The sequence below is a fragment of the Pinus tabuliformis genome, chromosome 5_2 (assembly GCF_031772625.1).
Source record: "Pinus tabuliformis cultivar Carrire ecotype Pingquan chromosome 5_2, CPIR1, whole genome shotgun sequence".
In the NCBI taxonomy this organism is placed as follows: Eukaryota; Viridiplantae; Streptophyta; class Pinopsida; order Pinales; family Pinaceae; genus Pinus; species Pinus tabuliformis.
Genome location: NC_142306.1, coordinates 18,723,059 through 18,737,561, shown reverse-complemented (window position 1 = coordinate 18,737,561; position 14,503 = coordinate 18,723,059). Strand labels below are relative to the sequence as shown.

Below are 14,503 nucleotides of genomic sequence, written 5' to 3'. Positions count from 1 at the left end.
ATCTAAGAACTTGTCCTTTCAGCTCATTAAACCTCGAAAGAGATAGTCACCTTTTCATCCGTTTCTCGAATCTTGAAACATGAAAAGGTCAAGTTTTGTTCCCGTGTCATAAAATTTACTACCCACGAAATATTCCTGGATACAATTAGGATTCTTCGTTATAGTTTGGGTTTTTTTTAGGCTCATTCCTGATGGAAACTATCCTCAAGATTCCCCTAGATGGAACTCCCGTTCCATTTCCTCATTTTGAAAATGTTGGTGCTCTGTATATGGCAACATTGTCCTTACCTGGTTTAACCATCGGTTTGCTCGTTTAGCTGATTTCAACCTCGGTGGTCCCAAGCATCATGATTCCTGTCCCACCACCTCCTTCATTTGAATAATGACACGATGATTCCAATGTTGAGTCTATGCCTTCTTCCCCTATTTCTTCCTCCTCCTCTCCTCCTTCGCCTGGTGAAAGTTCTACATCTAGTAACCAGGAGGCTAAGAAGAAGAAGAAGATGATGAAGAAGAAGAAGAAGTTGGATAAGCGTCTAGCCACCCATCCAGCTCATGTTCCGAGTACGTTCCTTTACGGAAGGTTAAGTTTCCTTGTAAATTGTGCAAGGGAGACCATCTTCTTCATGATTGTCCTAGCATTCCTGGGATTTTAGAAGTTTGGTCTCGTGATCCAGCTCACCCCTCATCATCCTCTGAAGATCATGATGATGCCACTCTCTCAATTAGCTGCGGTAAGTAGACAGGGAAGATTCGATTCCCCTATAGGCTATGTAAAGGCAACCATCTCCTTCACCTTTGTCTGCTTCTGGATAAAGCTTCCGCTATTTTCGAAGGTCTTACAACAACCTCCCCTCTGCTTCCAGTTGGTTATCAGGGGCTCTCTTTAGACCCTCTCCCCATTGAAAAAGAGATAAATATGGATTCTTCTCTTGTCCTTCCTCCTTTTCTCGAGCCTGCCTGTGCCATGCCTGTTCTTGACCAACCATTGGTCTGAAAGAGTGTCGACTTGGGTTCACCACTCGTTTTTCACTATGCTTCGGAAGAGCGTCATGATCATTCTGCTCATGTTCTTCTCATCTTGTCAGATTCTCTTGAGTCTGAGAATGACCCTCTTATCCCAGTTGATAAAGAGCGTCCTTCTTCGGTTCCTGTAGAGTAGGGGGTCAATCGTACGATACCCCCACAAAGTAGTTCGGTTGTTTCCTTCGACTGGAGTCATTTGACTGCATTCCGTCTTCCATCCTACGTGCCTTTCCAGCTTATAGTGCACGCATATGATAAGACAGTACTGGGCACTCTATTAGATGAAGGTGCATATGTCAATCTTATGCCTTCCACTACTTGGCAAGCTTTGGGCTCCCCACCGCTTGTGCCTATTACTCAAAATTTGTTAGCATTTGATGGAGGAACTCGTCAACCTTTCAAGATCCCTCACAAGTTCCCTATGACTTTGGGAGGCAAAATCATCTATATAGATGAAATGGTTGTCCAAGGTGATTTAGATTTCAGTCTTCTCCTTGGCCATGACTATATCTATGCCATGGGGGCTCTTGTTTCTTCGCTTTTCCATGTGGTCTATTTTCTGCATGATGGAAGAATGGTGACCATAGATCAACTGTCGTTCTTTAGTCACCCGATGCCTCCTGTGCCACCGTCATCCCCTATCGGTTCTTGCTCGCAAGCAGTACCTTCCCCACCACAAGTAAATTATGTGGCTACCCATTCCGCCTCTGCATATGTTGATGATCATGCAGATGGTCTCGTACCTCATGTACTGGGGGCATTTGAACCCGATCTGTCATTGGTGCCTAATGACATGTGTTCCTCCAAGAGCATGGTTCTTCCATCTAGTGAAGATCTCTTGGGCATCATGTTTTCATATGGCCCATGAACAGGAGTCCTGAGGAGAGTTCTTGTTCTTGTGTCAACCTTATTAAAAAATTAAAACAAGGGTGTTGAGCATAGTTCCTTGTCTTGTGTCAAGCTCGTTAAAAAATTAAACAAATATCATGAGGATAGTTCTTCTACTGTGTCAACCTCATTGAAAAATGAAACAATTCCATTTCCAAATCGAGTCTTTGATTAAGATCTCATAAACTCTAAGTCGAGTCTTTCTTAGATCTCAAAAATGAACCTTCATTCCATCCACTATGTTGGATGCAATGAAGCTTGGGGGGCATGTACCTAGATTTGTGTTATTATGCTGGGGGCATGCGAACTAATAACAAGCATAGTTTTTTGTTTCAAGCTTGTGTAAACATGAAACTGAATCCAAGCAAAGTTCTCCATGGTTCAAGCTTGTGTAAAAATGAACCCATCATCTCATTCCCTCCGTTGTGTCATACATCACATAAACATGTCCATATCTTCCCACTCATGCAAGAAGATTTAAGCAAGTGCTCTCTAATGTTGAATATTGGCCCTTTGTGCCTAAGTTTCTCCATCGTTGCGAGTAGAACCTTAAAATGTGTGATGATTCCCTCTCATGGACAGTATCATCGCGACACTGCCACAGGAGTACACATGTTTCCCCCGACAGTTGAATTTTAGGGCTCAACATGAGTCTTCCAGATGCTTATTGTGACGATTGGTCTAAACACATTTCTCCCTTGTGATGTCATCACTAAGCCCCAGTTCATGACCTACGATGATCCAGATTAGGCGAATTAGTTCAAATAGTTGGCCTTCTGGGTGTTTCTAGAGTTGGTTGTTGCGTCAGATTGGTTTGCCTTTTCTCCTCTAGGATGGTAGTTCTAACTTTTATGAAACCTCCCTTGAGGATAAGCTCCCTCTTCCTCATTTCATGGAGGCTCCTCCTCCTATAAAATCACTCACCATTGCTATGATCAGCTAGTTCCTAGTTACTGGTTGCTAGTTGGATTGAAGCAGATTAGATAGCTTTGGTGTGAGTTTGACAAGTGTGGAATTGCTGATAGTTTGGTAAGAGGTTGTGGAGTGCCTTAACCTTGCATTAGAGTTTGTGAATGAGAGAGAGATATTATCCATTTGGGAGACCCATTCTTGAGAGTGAATTCTTGAAGGAACATACTGGCTGGACCCTCTGAGAAGGCTTGTGATGTTAATGCTTGGTTGTAAGCTTTGCTCTTGATCTATTTTAATACAATCAATAACGATTTATTATATCTTGTGTACAATTTACTTGATAGCTTATGATTCCTTGACTTTATAAGTAAATAGATTATTTTCTCGGTTATGTGCCTTGTTGTTTTCTTGTGGTGTTTCAGTTCAATTACACATTAAGGAGAAAGAAACAGAAGCTAGAGCAGTGCAATAGAAGCTTCACCAAACACTGGTTTTCAAGTAGGCCTCCAACAATGATTATTTAAGGAAATCGATTGTCATTTTGTTTTTCTATGACTAGACCCACTCTAGGGCTAGAGGGGTTGCCTCTATCTATAGAGGGAACACTTTCTTACCTCAGAGTAGGGTGCGTGGGGTGCAGAGCTACCTGATCCCTCCTCTTGTTTGGATATGTTCTTGTATTGTGTAGCGAGCCTCTTGATTTGCATTTATTTCCTTCCTTTGCATTCACATCGTGGTTGTTGCAGGCATCAACTAATTGAGGTCCACCATTGCTGCTGTTCGGGTGGACTCCTAGGTGGCCTCGGTGTAGGGAGGGGAGGGTCAGACGACATTTCTAAGAGAGGTTGTGGGCTTGGTTGGTATTGTTTTATTTTCTTCCGTTTCCTTTACATTGAGGCTATCGCAGGCGATCATGCGATCGAGGTCCATCATTGCTATTGTCCGAGTGGACTCCTAGGTGGCCTCCGTGTGGGGAGGGGAGGGTTGGGGGGCATTTCTATGAGAGGTTACGGGCTCGGTTTGTCTTGTATTATTTCCTTCCCTTGACTTTGTGTCGAGGTTGCGCAGGTGATCATCCAATCGAGGTCCACTGTTGCTGTTGTCCGGGTGGACTCCTAGGTGGCATCGATGCAGGGCCGAGAGGTTTGTATGGCCTATCTATGATAGGATTTGCAGTTAGTCATCCTCTTTTTATTTCCTTCCTTTTCCTTCGCATTGAGGCTGCCACAGGTGGTCGGGAGATCGAGGTCCATCGTTGCTACTGTCTGGGTGGATTCCTAGGTGGCCTCGGTGTGGGGCGGGGAGGGTTGTGGCTCATTTATAATATAGAGGTTGCATGGTTGGTCGTTCTCCATTTATTTCCTTTACATTGAGGCTGCCACAGGCAATTGGGAGATCGAGGTCCACTGTTTCTGCTGTCTAAGTGGACTCCTAGGTGGCTTTGGTGTAGCGCGTGGAGGCTTTTGGCGGCATTTCTAAGGGAGTGGGTGAGTGATCGCTCGTTTTCTTGTTGGTTGGGGCGTGGCTGCAAACTCCAGAGTGGCCTTGGTGCATTGTGGCTTGGCAGGTCTGCCCATTTGTTCGCCATGTCCTTGGCATGTTGTGTGTGCTTCCTTCCTTGGATGTAAGAGGTGCAAGGCATAAAATTTTTACATGATATTTTGTTATCTCTTTAACTTGATGGGTGTTCAGGTTGGCTCTTGGTAAGGGATCGCCCCAGAATGCCCTTTGAAGTGGGAGGGTGCTACCTAGTTGATCCTGCTAGTAGTCATATGCTTGTCTCAAAGGTTAAGCCATGCATGTCTAACTATGAACTAATTCAGACTGTGAAACTGCGGATGGCTCATTAAATCAATTATAGTTTTTTTTATGGTACCATACTACTCAGATAACCATAGTAATTCTAGAGCTAATACGTGCACCAAGTCCTGACTCTTTGGAAGGGATGCATTTTTTAGATAAAAGGCTGGTGCAGGCTTGCCTGCTTCTCCAGTGAATCATGATAACTCGACGGATCGCACTGCCCCTAAGCTGGCGATGCTTCATTCAAATTTCTACCCTATCAAATTTTGATGGTAGGATAGAGGCCTACCATGGTGGTGATGGGTGACAGAGAATTAGGGTTCGATTTTGGAGAGGGAGCTTGAGAAACAGCTACCACATCCAAGGAAGGCAACAAGTGTGCAAATTACCCAATCCTGACATGGGGAGGTAGTGACAATAAATAACGATACTGGGCTCATCGAGTTTGGTAATTGCAATGAGTACAATCTAAATCCCTTAATGAGGATCCATTGGAGGGAAAGTCTGGTGCTAACATTCGTGGTAATTCTAGCTCCAATATCATATATTTAAGTTGTTGTAGTTAAAAAGATCGTAGTTGGATCTTGGGTCGTAAAGGTCGGTCCACGTACTCGGTGTGCAGCTACCCTTCCATCCCTTTTGTCGGTGGCGTGCTCCTAGCCTTAATTGGCTGGGTCACAACTCTGGAATTGTTACTTTGAAAAAATTAGAGTGCTCAAAGCAATCTTATGCTCTGAATACATTAGCATGGAATAACGTGTTAGGAGTTTGGTCCTATTGTGTTGGCCTTCGGGACCAGAGTATTGATTAATAGGGATTGTCGGGGGCATTCGTATTTCATTGTCAAAGGTGAAATTCTTCGATTTATGAAAGACTAGCCACTGCGACAGCATTTTCCAAGGATGTTTTCATTAATCAAGAACAAAAGTTGGGGGCTCGAAGACGATAAGATACTGTTCTAGTCTCAACCATAAACGATGCCGACTAGGGATCGACATATGTTTCTCTAAGGACTCTGCCAGCGCCTTTTGAGAAATCAGAGTGTTTGGGTTCTAGGGGGAGTATGGTCACAAGGCTGAAACTTAAAGGAATTGATGGAAGGGCACCACCAAGAGTGGAGCCTGTGCTTAATTTGACTCAACACAAGGAAATTTACTAGGTCCAAACATAGTAAGGATCGATAGATTGAGAGCTCTTTCTTGATTCTATGGGTGGTGGTGCATGGTTGTTCTTAGTTTGTGGAGAAATTTGTTTGGTTAATTCCAATAACGAACGAGACCTTAGTTAGCTAACTAGCTACGTGGAGGTTCCCCTTCATGACCAGCTTATTAGGGGGACTATGGCCATTTAGGCCATGGAAGTTTGAGGCAATAACAGGTCTGTGATGCCCTTAGATGTTCTGGGCTACACGCACACTACACTGATCCAACCAACAAGTTTTTCTTCTTGGATCGAGAGGATCGAGAAATCTTCTCAAATTGCATCGTGATGGGGATAGACCATTGCAATTATTGGTATTCAACAAGGAATTCCTAGTAAGCGCGTGTCATCAACTCGTGTTGACTATGTCCCTGCCCTTTGTACACATTGCTCGTTAGTCCTACCGATTGAATGATCTGGTGAAGTGTTCGGATTTCGTTGATGATGTTGGTTCACCGTCGTCGAAGTCGTGAGAAGTTCATTGAACCTTATCATTTAGAGGAAGGAGAAGTCTTAACAAGGTTACTGTAGGTGAACCTATGGTAGGATCATTGATAGCAAGGGTTTTCTTTCTTAGTTCGGGTTGGTTGGGTTTTGATTGCAATGTGGGACTGTGTGGTGTGTCTCTAGGGGAGTGGGTTTGGTGTTTGGCAGTAATGCTTGTTCTCTCGTGTGTGTACTTGCAAGCCATGCTTGTGCTTGTCCCACCCATCCTTTGTTTTTCTTTCCCACAATGTGTTTCTATAGGGGGTTCAGAAGCTTGTTTCTTAGGAGCCCTTCCAACGATCTACTCGGTCGAGCTTGGTTGTTGTAGTTGAAGTGCTTGGGAAATATGATTAATAAATTTAGACTCATTTGTAGCAGTGATGCTTGATCTTTTTTTCATTGGAAGGCATGGGCCAAGGATGTAGGATTCCATATTTGGTTCTCTCGAAAAGGCAGTGGTGGTTGATGTGTTTCTTGGGTGAGCTTTTTTGATGGTGGTTGGGTCAAGGGAGCGGTTGCGCGCGTGTCTGTTAGCTCAAACCTCCCGTGAGGGAAAATTATCGGGGTGGGGTCAGTATGGGATGGATGAAGAGTGGTTCAACCTGTTGGGATAGCCACCCTAGTCCTTCCAACCATTCCTCGATATGCTCTCGCGGAAGGGTTGGGTGTCCAGGTAATGAAAAACCCCTCCCTCAGTCTGAGCTCCATCGAGATTGCATTTTTCCCCACCAATGGGCATGAGGGTGGTAATCTTATCTCATCCCTTTGCCGTCAAGAGAATTCCTCGTCCTCTCATGAGCCACTCCTCTTCTAAGGAAAAAAGAAGTAGCGGATTGTGTCTTTGTTCCTCCCTTTGGATTGTGGGTTTTTTGTGGGACTTGGTCATTTCCTTGTTTCATGATGTGCACTTTGCGGACGTCCCTCTCTTTAGTGGCCTTGCACCATCGATGTATTTGTGGCCCATGGCTTTCTCCAACATTGAGTGTCGGTCCATGACAACTCCTTTTTGGAGTTTGATTCTTGACCCTCGTTGAATTTCTTGCTGGAAAGGTTGTTGGGTGTTTTGTACACGGAGGGGTGCAATAGAGGGGTGGGTTTGTTATTAGTAGTCTATTTTTCATTTGAAGCCTTGTGCAAGGTTGCGAGATTGTTTACCTCTCAGTAACGTTCTCCAGACACTGGTCTCATCATGGCCCTTGTATTTTCTAGAGGTAAAGTTTAGGTTGTGATTTATTTACTTGGTTGTTTGATTGTTGTTTATTATGTTGTAAGCTAGAAAGGGTGTTGTGCTGTAATGTATGTGGGCGGGTGTGAAGAGGTGGGATGCTTTTTGATTAGGTGCCTTGTTTGATTTCTTTCTGGTTAGCAGACATCTACTCGGTGTGCTGTTGAGCTTCTCTCTTTTCTTGGGATCTTTGTTTCTTTGGTTTTGTTTTCTTCCCTTCTTCCTTTTGCCCCTAGCTTTATGGAGAAGAGGTGGGATTGTTGTGGATTGGTGTTTGGGAAGGAAGAAAAGAAGTGCGAGTTCCAGGGTGGCCACCCTAGTCCTTCTCGATTGTTGTCCCCTGTAGTTCCCCCATTTTTGTGAAGGCACGAGATTTGGGAAGCTTGTTCTTTATTTGAGCCTCCCCTTGTGAGCTAGTAGCCACGTTTGACATCTCTTGTTTCCATGTTGTTTTCTTCCCTTCTTTCTTTTGGCCCCTAGCTTTATGGAGAAAAGGTGGGATTGTTGTGGATTGGTGTTCAAGAAGGACAAAAAGCAGTGCGATTTCTGGGGGTGGCCACCCTAGTCCTTCTCAATTGTCTTCCCCTACAGTTCCCCTATTTTTGCGAAGGCACGAGGTTGGGGAAGCTTGTTCTCTATTTGAGCCTCCCCTTGTGAGCCGGTAGACACATTTGATATCTCTCTTTCTTTCATGTTATTTTCTTCCCTTCTTCCTTTTGCCCCTAGCTTTACAGAGAAAAGGTGGGATTGTTGTGGATTGGTGTTCAGGAAGGAGGAAACGTAGTGTGAGCTCCAAGGGTGGCCACCCTGGTCCTTCTCAATCACCATCCCCTGTAGTTCCCCCCTTTTTGCAAAGGCACGGGGATGGGGAATCTTGTTCTCTGTTTGAATCCTCCCCTTGTGAGCCAGTAGCCACAATTGATATCCCTTTCTTTCATGTTGTTTTCTTTCCTTCTTCCTTCTAGCCCCTAGCTTTACGAAGAAAAAGTGGGATTGTTGTGGATTGGTGTTCAGGAAGGATGAAACACAGTGCGAGCTCCCAGGGTGTTCACCCTAGTCCTTCTCAATCATCGTCCCCTTTAATTTCCCGATTTTTGTGAAGGCACACGGCTTGGGAGACTTTTGCTTTGTTTGAGCCTCCCCTTGTGAGCTAGTAGCCATGTTGGATCTCTATTTCTTTCACCTTGTTTTCTTCCCTTCTTCCTTTCGGTCCCTAGATTTATGGATAAAGGGGGAATTGTTGTGGACTAGTGTTCAAGAAGGATTAAAAGAAATGTGAGCTCCCGGGGTGGCCACCCTAGTCCTTCTTGATTGTTGTTCCATGCATTTCCCCCCTTTTTGCGAGGGCATGGAGATCGGGGAGATTTTTCTCTATTTGAGCCTCCTCCTGTGAGGTGGGTAAGCACCTTTGTTTCTCTTTCTTTCATGTATTTTTCTTCCTTTCCTCCTTTTTTCCCTTAACCTTACATTTTTTGTGGGTGGTGCCCCTATTCAGTGTTGTGGTGGACTTTTCAGTAATACGTGGAAACAAATCTTGGAAATAGATATCTCATCTCTTGTTACGATGAAGAACGTAGCGAAATGTGATGCTTAGTGTGAATTATAGAATCTCGTGACTCATCGAGTTTTTGAATGCAATTTGCACCTGAGGCATCGGTCAAGGGCACATCTATCTCGCATCCCATTCAAACGAGCTCCCTACAATATGTTAGGGAGCAGCAGAACTGGTCATCCATGCCCAATACGGTGCGGTTGGCTAAAATACCTCAAGCAATGTTTCATGGTGTGCGTCGTCGAATGGTGATCTTGTGCCCTTGGATGGGCAGTCGGAATTAGCTAATGCGGGCTTTGTGTGGCATCACCAAACTTGCTTTGGTCTCTCTTGTCCTCCCATCAGGAAGGGTGGATTTAGCTCCAACTTTGTGACCTCAGCTCAGGTGAGAACAACCACTGATTTTAAGCATATAATTAAGTGAAGGAAAAGAAACTTACAAGGATTCCCCTAGTAGCAGTGAGCGAACCGGGAAGAGCCCAGCATGAAAATCAGGTGGTAGTGTCACCTGAATTGTAGTCTGTAGAAGCATCCTTAGTGGCAAACCTGGGCCAAGTCCATTGGAAGGGGGCACCTGAGAGGGTGACAACCTCGTCGATCTAGGACCTTACCGAATCATGAGGCATTTTCAACGAGTCAGGTTGTTTGGGAATGCGGCCCTAATTGGGTGGTAAATTCCATCCAAGGATAAATGTAGGCGAGAGATCGATAGCGAACAAGTACTGCGAGGGAAATGTGAAAAGGACTTTGAAAAGAGAGTTAAATAGTGCTTGAAATTGATGGGAGGGAAGCGGATGGAGGCTGTCAATGCATCTCGATCAGATGTGGAATGGCTCAGGCTAGTCCGCCACTCAACTTGAGGTGCAAACCAACATGGGCTGCTGCACCGTCACAAGTGCGGGTGGATTATTGCCTATCGGTTTGCCATTACGGTGGTCGAGGAATGAAGCATGCACATTTTTGGCAGGACATGTGCACCGGCACACTTGTGGTGTTGGTTGGTGGGCTTTCCATTCTACCCATCTTGAAACATGAACCAAGGAGTCTAACATGTGTGCGAGTCGGTGGGTTTGAAAACCTGCAAGGCGAAAGGAAGATGATGAGCGAGATCCCCTCTCTAGGGGGTGCATCATGGACCGACCTTGAGCTTATGCAAAGGGTTTGAGTGCGAGCATTCCTATTGGGACCCGAAATATGGTGAACTATGCCTAAACAGGGTGAAGCCAGAAGAAACTCTACTGGAGGCTCGTAGTGATACTGATGTGCAAATCTTTCATCTGAATTGGGTATAGTGGCGAAAGACTAATCAAACCATCTAGTAACTGGTTTCCTTCGAAGTTTCCCTTAGGATAGCTAGAGCTCACGCGTGAGTTTTATGAGGTAAAGAAAATGATTAGAGGAATTGGGGGCATAATGCCATCGACCTATTCTCAAACTTTAAATAGGTAAGAGGGTGTGGCTATTCCATTGAGCCGTGTCATGGAATCGAGAGCTCCAAGTGGGCCATTTTTGGTAAGCAGAACTGGTAATGCAGGATGAACCGAAAGTCAAGTTACGGTGTCGAATTGCATGCTAACCTAGATCCCACAAAGGTTGTTGGTTGATTAAGATAGCCAGGTGGTGGTCATGGAAGTCGAAATCCGCTAAGGAGTGTGTAAAAACTCACCTGCTGAATAAACTAGCCCCGAAAATGGATGGCGCTGAAGCGTGCAACCTATACTTGACCGTCAGAGCAATTGCTTGGCTCCAATGAGTAGGAGGACATGGGGATTGTTAAGAAACCTCGGGCAGGAGCTTGGGTGGATCGACCCTCGGTGCAGATCTTGGTAGTAGTAGCAAATATTCAAATGAGAACTTTAAATACTAAAGTGGGGAAAGTTTCCATGTGAACAACACTTGGACATGCGTTAGTCGATCCTAAGAGATGGGGAAGCCTTGTATCAAGGGTGCACTCTGCATGAGCATCGAAAGGGAATTAGGTTAATATTCTCGAACTAGGACATGGTCGCGGGTGGCAATGTTAGGAAATCCAGAGACGTCATCGGGGGCCCTGTGAAGAGTTATTTTTTCTTTTTAAAAAATTACACACCCTGGAATCAATTCACCTAGAGATAGGGTCCAGCAGCTGGAAGAGCACCAGATGTATTGCAGTGTCTAGTGCACTCTCGGTGGCCCTTGAAAATCTGGAGGACCGAGTACCATTCATGCCCAGTCGTACTCATAACCGCATCAGGTCTCTAAGGTGAACAACCTCTGGTCAATAGAATAATGTAGGTAATGGAAGTCGGCAAAACGGATCCATAACTTTAGGAAAAGGATTGGCTCTGAGGGCTAGGCTTAGGGGTCTGCACCCTCAACTCATGGGCTATTGGAAGTCTGCCTGAGCTACTCTCACAGTGAGGGCCGACAGTTGCATGTTGATTGGGCTATAGGCGTAGAATGTCCCCTGCCAGGGGCTTTTCCATAGGTGGCGAATAGTCAACTCAGAACTGGTGTGTACAAGGGGAATCTAATTGTTTAATTAAAAAAAATCATTGCGATGGTCCTTGCGGATGCTGACACAATGTGATTTCTACCCAATGCTCTGAATGTCAAAGTGAAGAAATTCAACCAAGCATGGGTAAACGACGGGAGTAACTATGACTCTCTTAAGGTAGCCAAATGCCTCGTCATCTAATTAGTGATGCTCATGAATGGATTAACAAGATTCCCACTGTCCCTATCTACTATCTAGCAAAACCATAGCCAAGGGAATGGGCTTGGCAGAATCAACGAGGAAAAAAGACCCTATTGAGCTTCACTCTAGTACGAATTTGTGAAATGACTTGAGAGGTGTAGAATAAGTGGGAGCCGTTTTCGGCACAAGTGAAATACCACTACTTTTAATGTTATTTTACTTATTCCATGGGGCGGAGGTGGGGCACTACCCCTATTATTGGCCTTAAGGGACATTTTGGCGGGTCGATCTAGGTGGAAGACATTGTCAAGTGGGGAGTTTGGTTGGGGCGGTACATCTGTTAAAAGATAACGTAGGTGTCCTTTGATGAGCTTAACGAGAACATAAATATCATGTGGAAAAAAAGGGTAAAAGTTCATTTGATTTTTATTTTGAGTACAAATACAAACCGTGAAAGTGTGGCCTATCGATCCTTTAGATTTTTGGAATTTGGAGCTAGAGGTGTCAAAAAAGTTACCACAAGGATAACTGGCTTGTGGCAGCCAAGTGTTCATAGCGATGTTACTTTCTGATCCTTTGATGTTGACTCTTCCTATCATAGTGAAGCAGAATTCACCAAGTGTTGGATTGTTCACCCACCAATAGGGAACGTGAGTTGGGTTTAGACCATCATGAGATAGGTTATTTTTACCCTACTGATGAACCACACCGCAATAGTAATTCAACTTCATACAAGAGGAACTATTGATTCACATAATTGGTCATCGTGCTTGGGTGAAAAGCCAGTGGCGTGAAGCTACCATGTGTCGGATTATGACTGAATGCCTCTCAGTTAGAATCCACGCTAGAGGCAGTGCATGTCACTCTTCGACTGTATCTCGACCCACAATAGGGGCATTGCTTTTTCGCCCCTAGTGGCCCATGTCATTTTCAAACTACGACCGTGAAGCATCTCAATTGGGGCAACTTTGAAGTTCAATTCCAAACTGCCGTTGAGAAGAATCCTTTGTAGATGACTTAAATATGTGATGGGGTATTGTAAGTGGCAGAGTGGCCTTGCTGCCACAATCCACTAAGATTCAGCCCTTGGTAACCTCGATTCAGAGCTTCGCTATTGTCACAAAAAAATCCGAACAACCCTCCCGCTCTCGCGCCTTTGCCTCTTCCTCCAAATGACAATTTTTTATTGCTTGGGAGCAATAAATTTGGGGTTTCCACGCTATGATAGAAAAGACACCGAAGCCCGAAAAAATTGGAGTTTGCATGCCGCACTCTAGCACCCAAAATTTTGGAGTTTCCATGTCATGCCCCGGCGCCCAAAATTTGGGGTTTCCACGTTGTGATGAAACAGGCACCCAAAATTTGGGGTTTCCACGTTGCGATGAAAGAGGCGCCCAAGAATGGGAGAAATTGGGGTTTCCATGTTGTGCCCCCACGCCCAAAATTGGGGTTTCCACCTGGCACAAAAAATTTGGGGCTTCTACCTGACGCAAAAAATTTGGGGTTTCCATGTTGTGCCCAAAATTTTGGGTTTCCATGTTGCGCCCAAAATTTGGGGTTTCCACCCAGCGCCTAAAATTTAGGGCTTCCGCCCGACGCCTAAAATTTGGGGCTTCCACGTCACGCCCAAAATTTGGGGTTTCCAAGTCGCGACGCCCCGACAACCAAACTTGGGGAAATTTAGGGTTTCCATGTTGCACCACGACCGGAACCGGTAGTGCCCAAGCCTAGGGAAACTTGGGGTTTCCACGTCATGCCCTGGAGCGTAAGCATGGGAAACTTGGGGTTTCCATGTTGTGCCATGATCAAAACTGGTGGTGCCCAAGCCTGGGGAAACTTGGGGTTTCCATGTTGCACCGTAGCGCCCAAGCCTAGGAAAATTTGGGTTTCTATGTCATGCCACGGCTGAAAGTAGTGGTGCCCAAGTTTGGGGAAACTTGGGGTTTCCATGTCCCCCCCTTGACGGAACCGCAAGTTTCAACATTTTATGACACAATGGAAATGCACGTGTTACACTAAAAAATGTCACCATGACTATTTACAGTTAGTATGGCTCTATCCACTGTCATACTATCCTCCTTGGCAAGTCTCATGCCTCTGCTCTTCATGTCAAACTCCAAGAAAGAGAGAAAATTCATTTAAAGTCAATTATCTCTGGTACGCAGTTTCTCTTAGCCTTACCTGCGTGTACGCAACCCAAGTTCACAATACCTGCGTACTTGTATGCTTTGTATGTAAAGGGGTGGATGCGTGCCCCTGTAAAGGTCAAAAGGCGCGAGTTTCATCTTAAAAAAGTTACTTGTGGTCATTTCTAAAGCATTCTAGAAGCTTGTTTGACGTGTATGAATTGCCTCCAGATGGTTCATGCACCCAAAGAAAGAGGAACTTATCCCATGAAGAGGGGAGCTATCCCATTGAAAGAGGGGCTTATCCCATTCATGGTGGAGCTAATTAACTTCCTCCTAAGCACTATAAATACAGACATTGGGCCAGAGGGAGGGGAGGTTGAAAGCTGAACATTCCTAAGGGTAGATGCTGCTGGAATTAGGACTTCCTTGTAGAAGCTTGTGAGGAGAGATTCCCATCCTTGCTTGTTCCATTTGGAAGTGGGTGAGCTGATCAGAGTAAAGGAGAACCCTTGTGTACCCTGGGAGGGACCTGCACAACACCAAGGCTCAGGTTGTAATGATTTCTTTTGTTTCCTATTAATACAAATAAGTCCATTCTTCTTAAC

The 14,503-nt window shown here is 45.0% G+C and overlaps 1 non-coding gene and 2 pseudogenes across 1 annotated transcript; all 3 read left to right on the top strand.

Moving 5' to 3' along the window:
- The first annotated feature begins 4,571 nt into the window (after positions 1-4,571).
- Positions 4,572-6,383, top strand: LOC149157297 (18S ribosomal RNA; annotated as a pseudogene).
- A 2,686-nt stretch (positions 6,384-9,069) lies between these two features.
- On the top strand, positions 9,070-9,222 carry LOC149157296 (5.8S ribosomal RNA; annotated as a pseudogene).
- A 241-nt stretch (positions 9,223-9,463) lies between these two features.
- On the top strand, positions 9,464-12,873 carry LOC149157295 (25S ribosomal RNA). The gene has a single exon (XR_016262107.1). It is a non-coding gene; the product is annotated as a 25S ribosomal RNA (ribosomal RNA).
- The last annotated feature ends 1,630 nt before the right edge of the window (positions 12,874-14,503 follow it).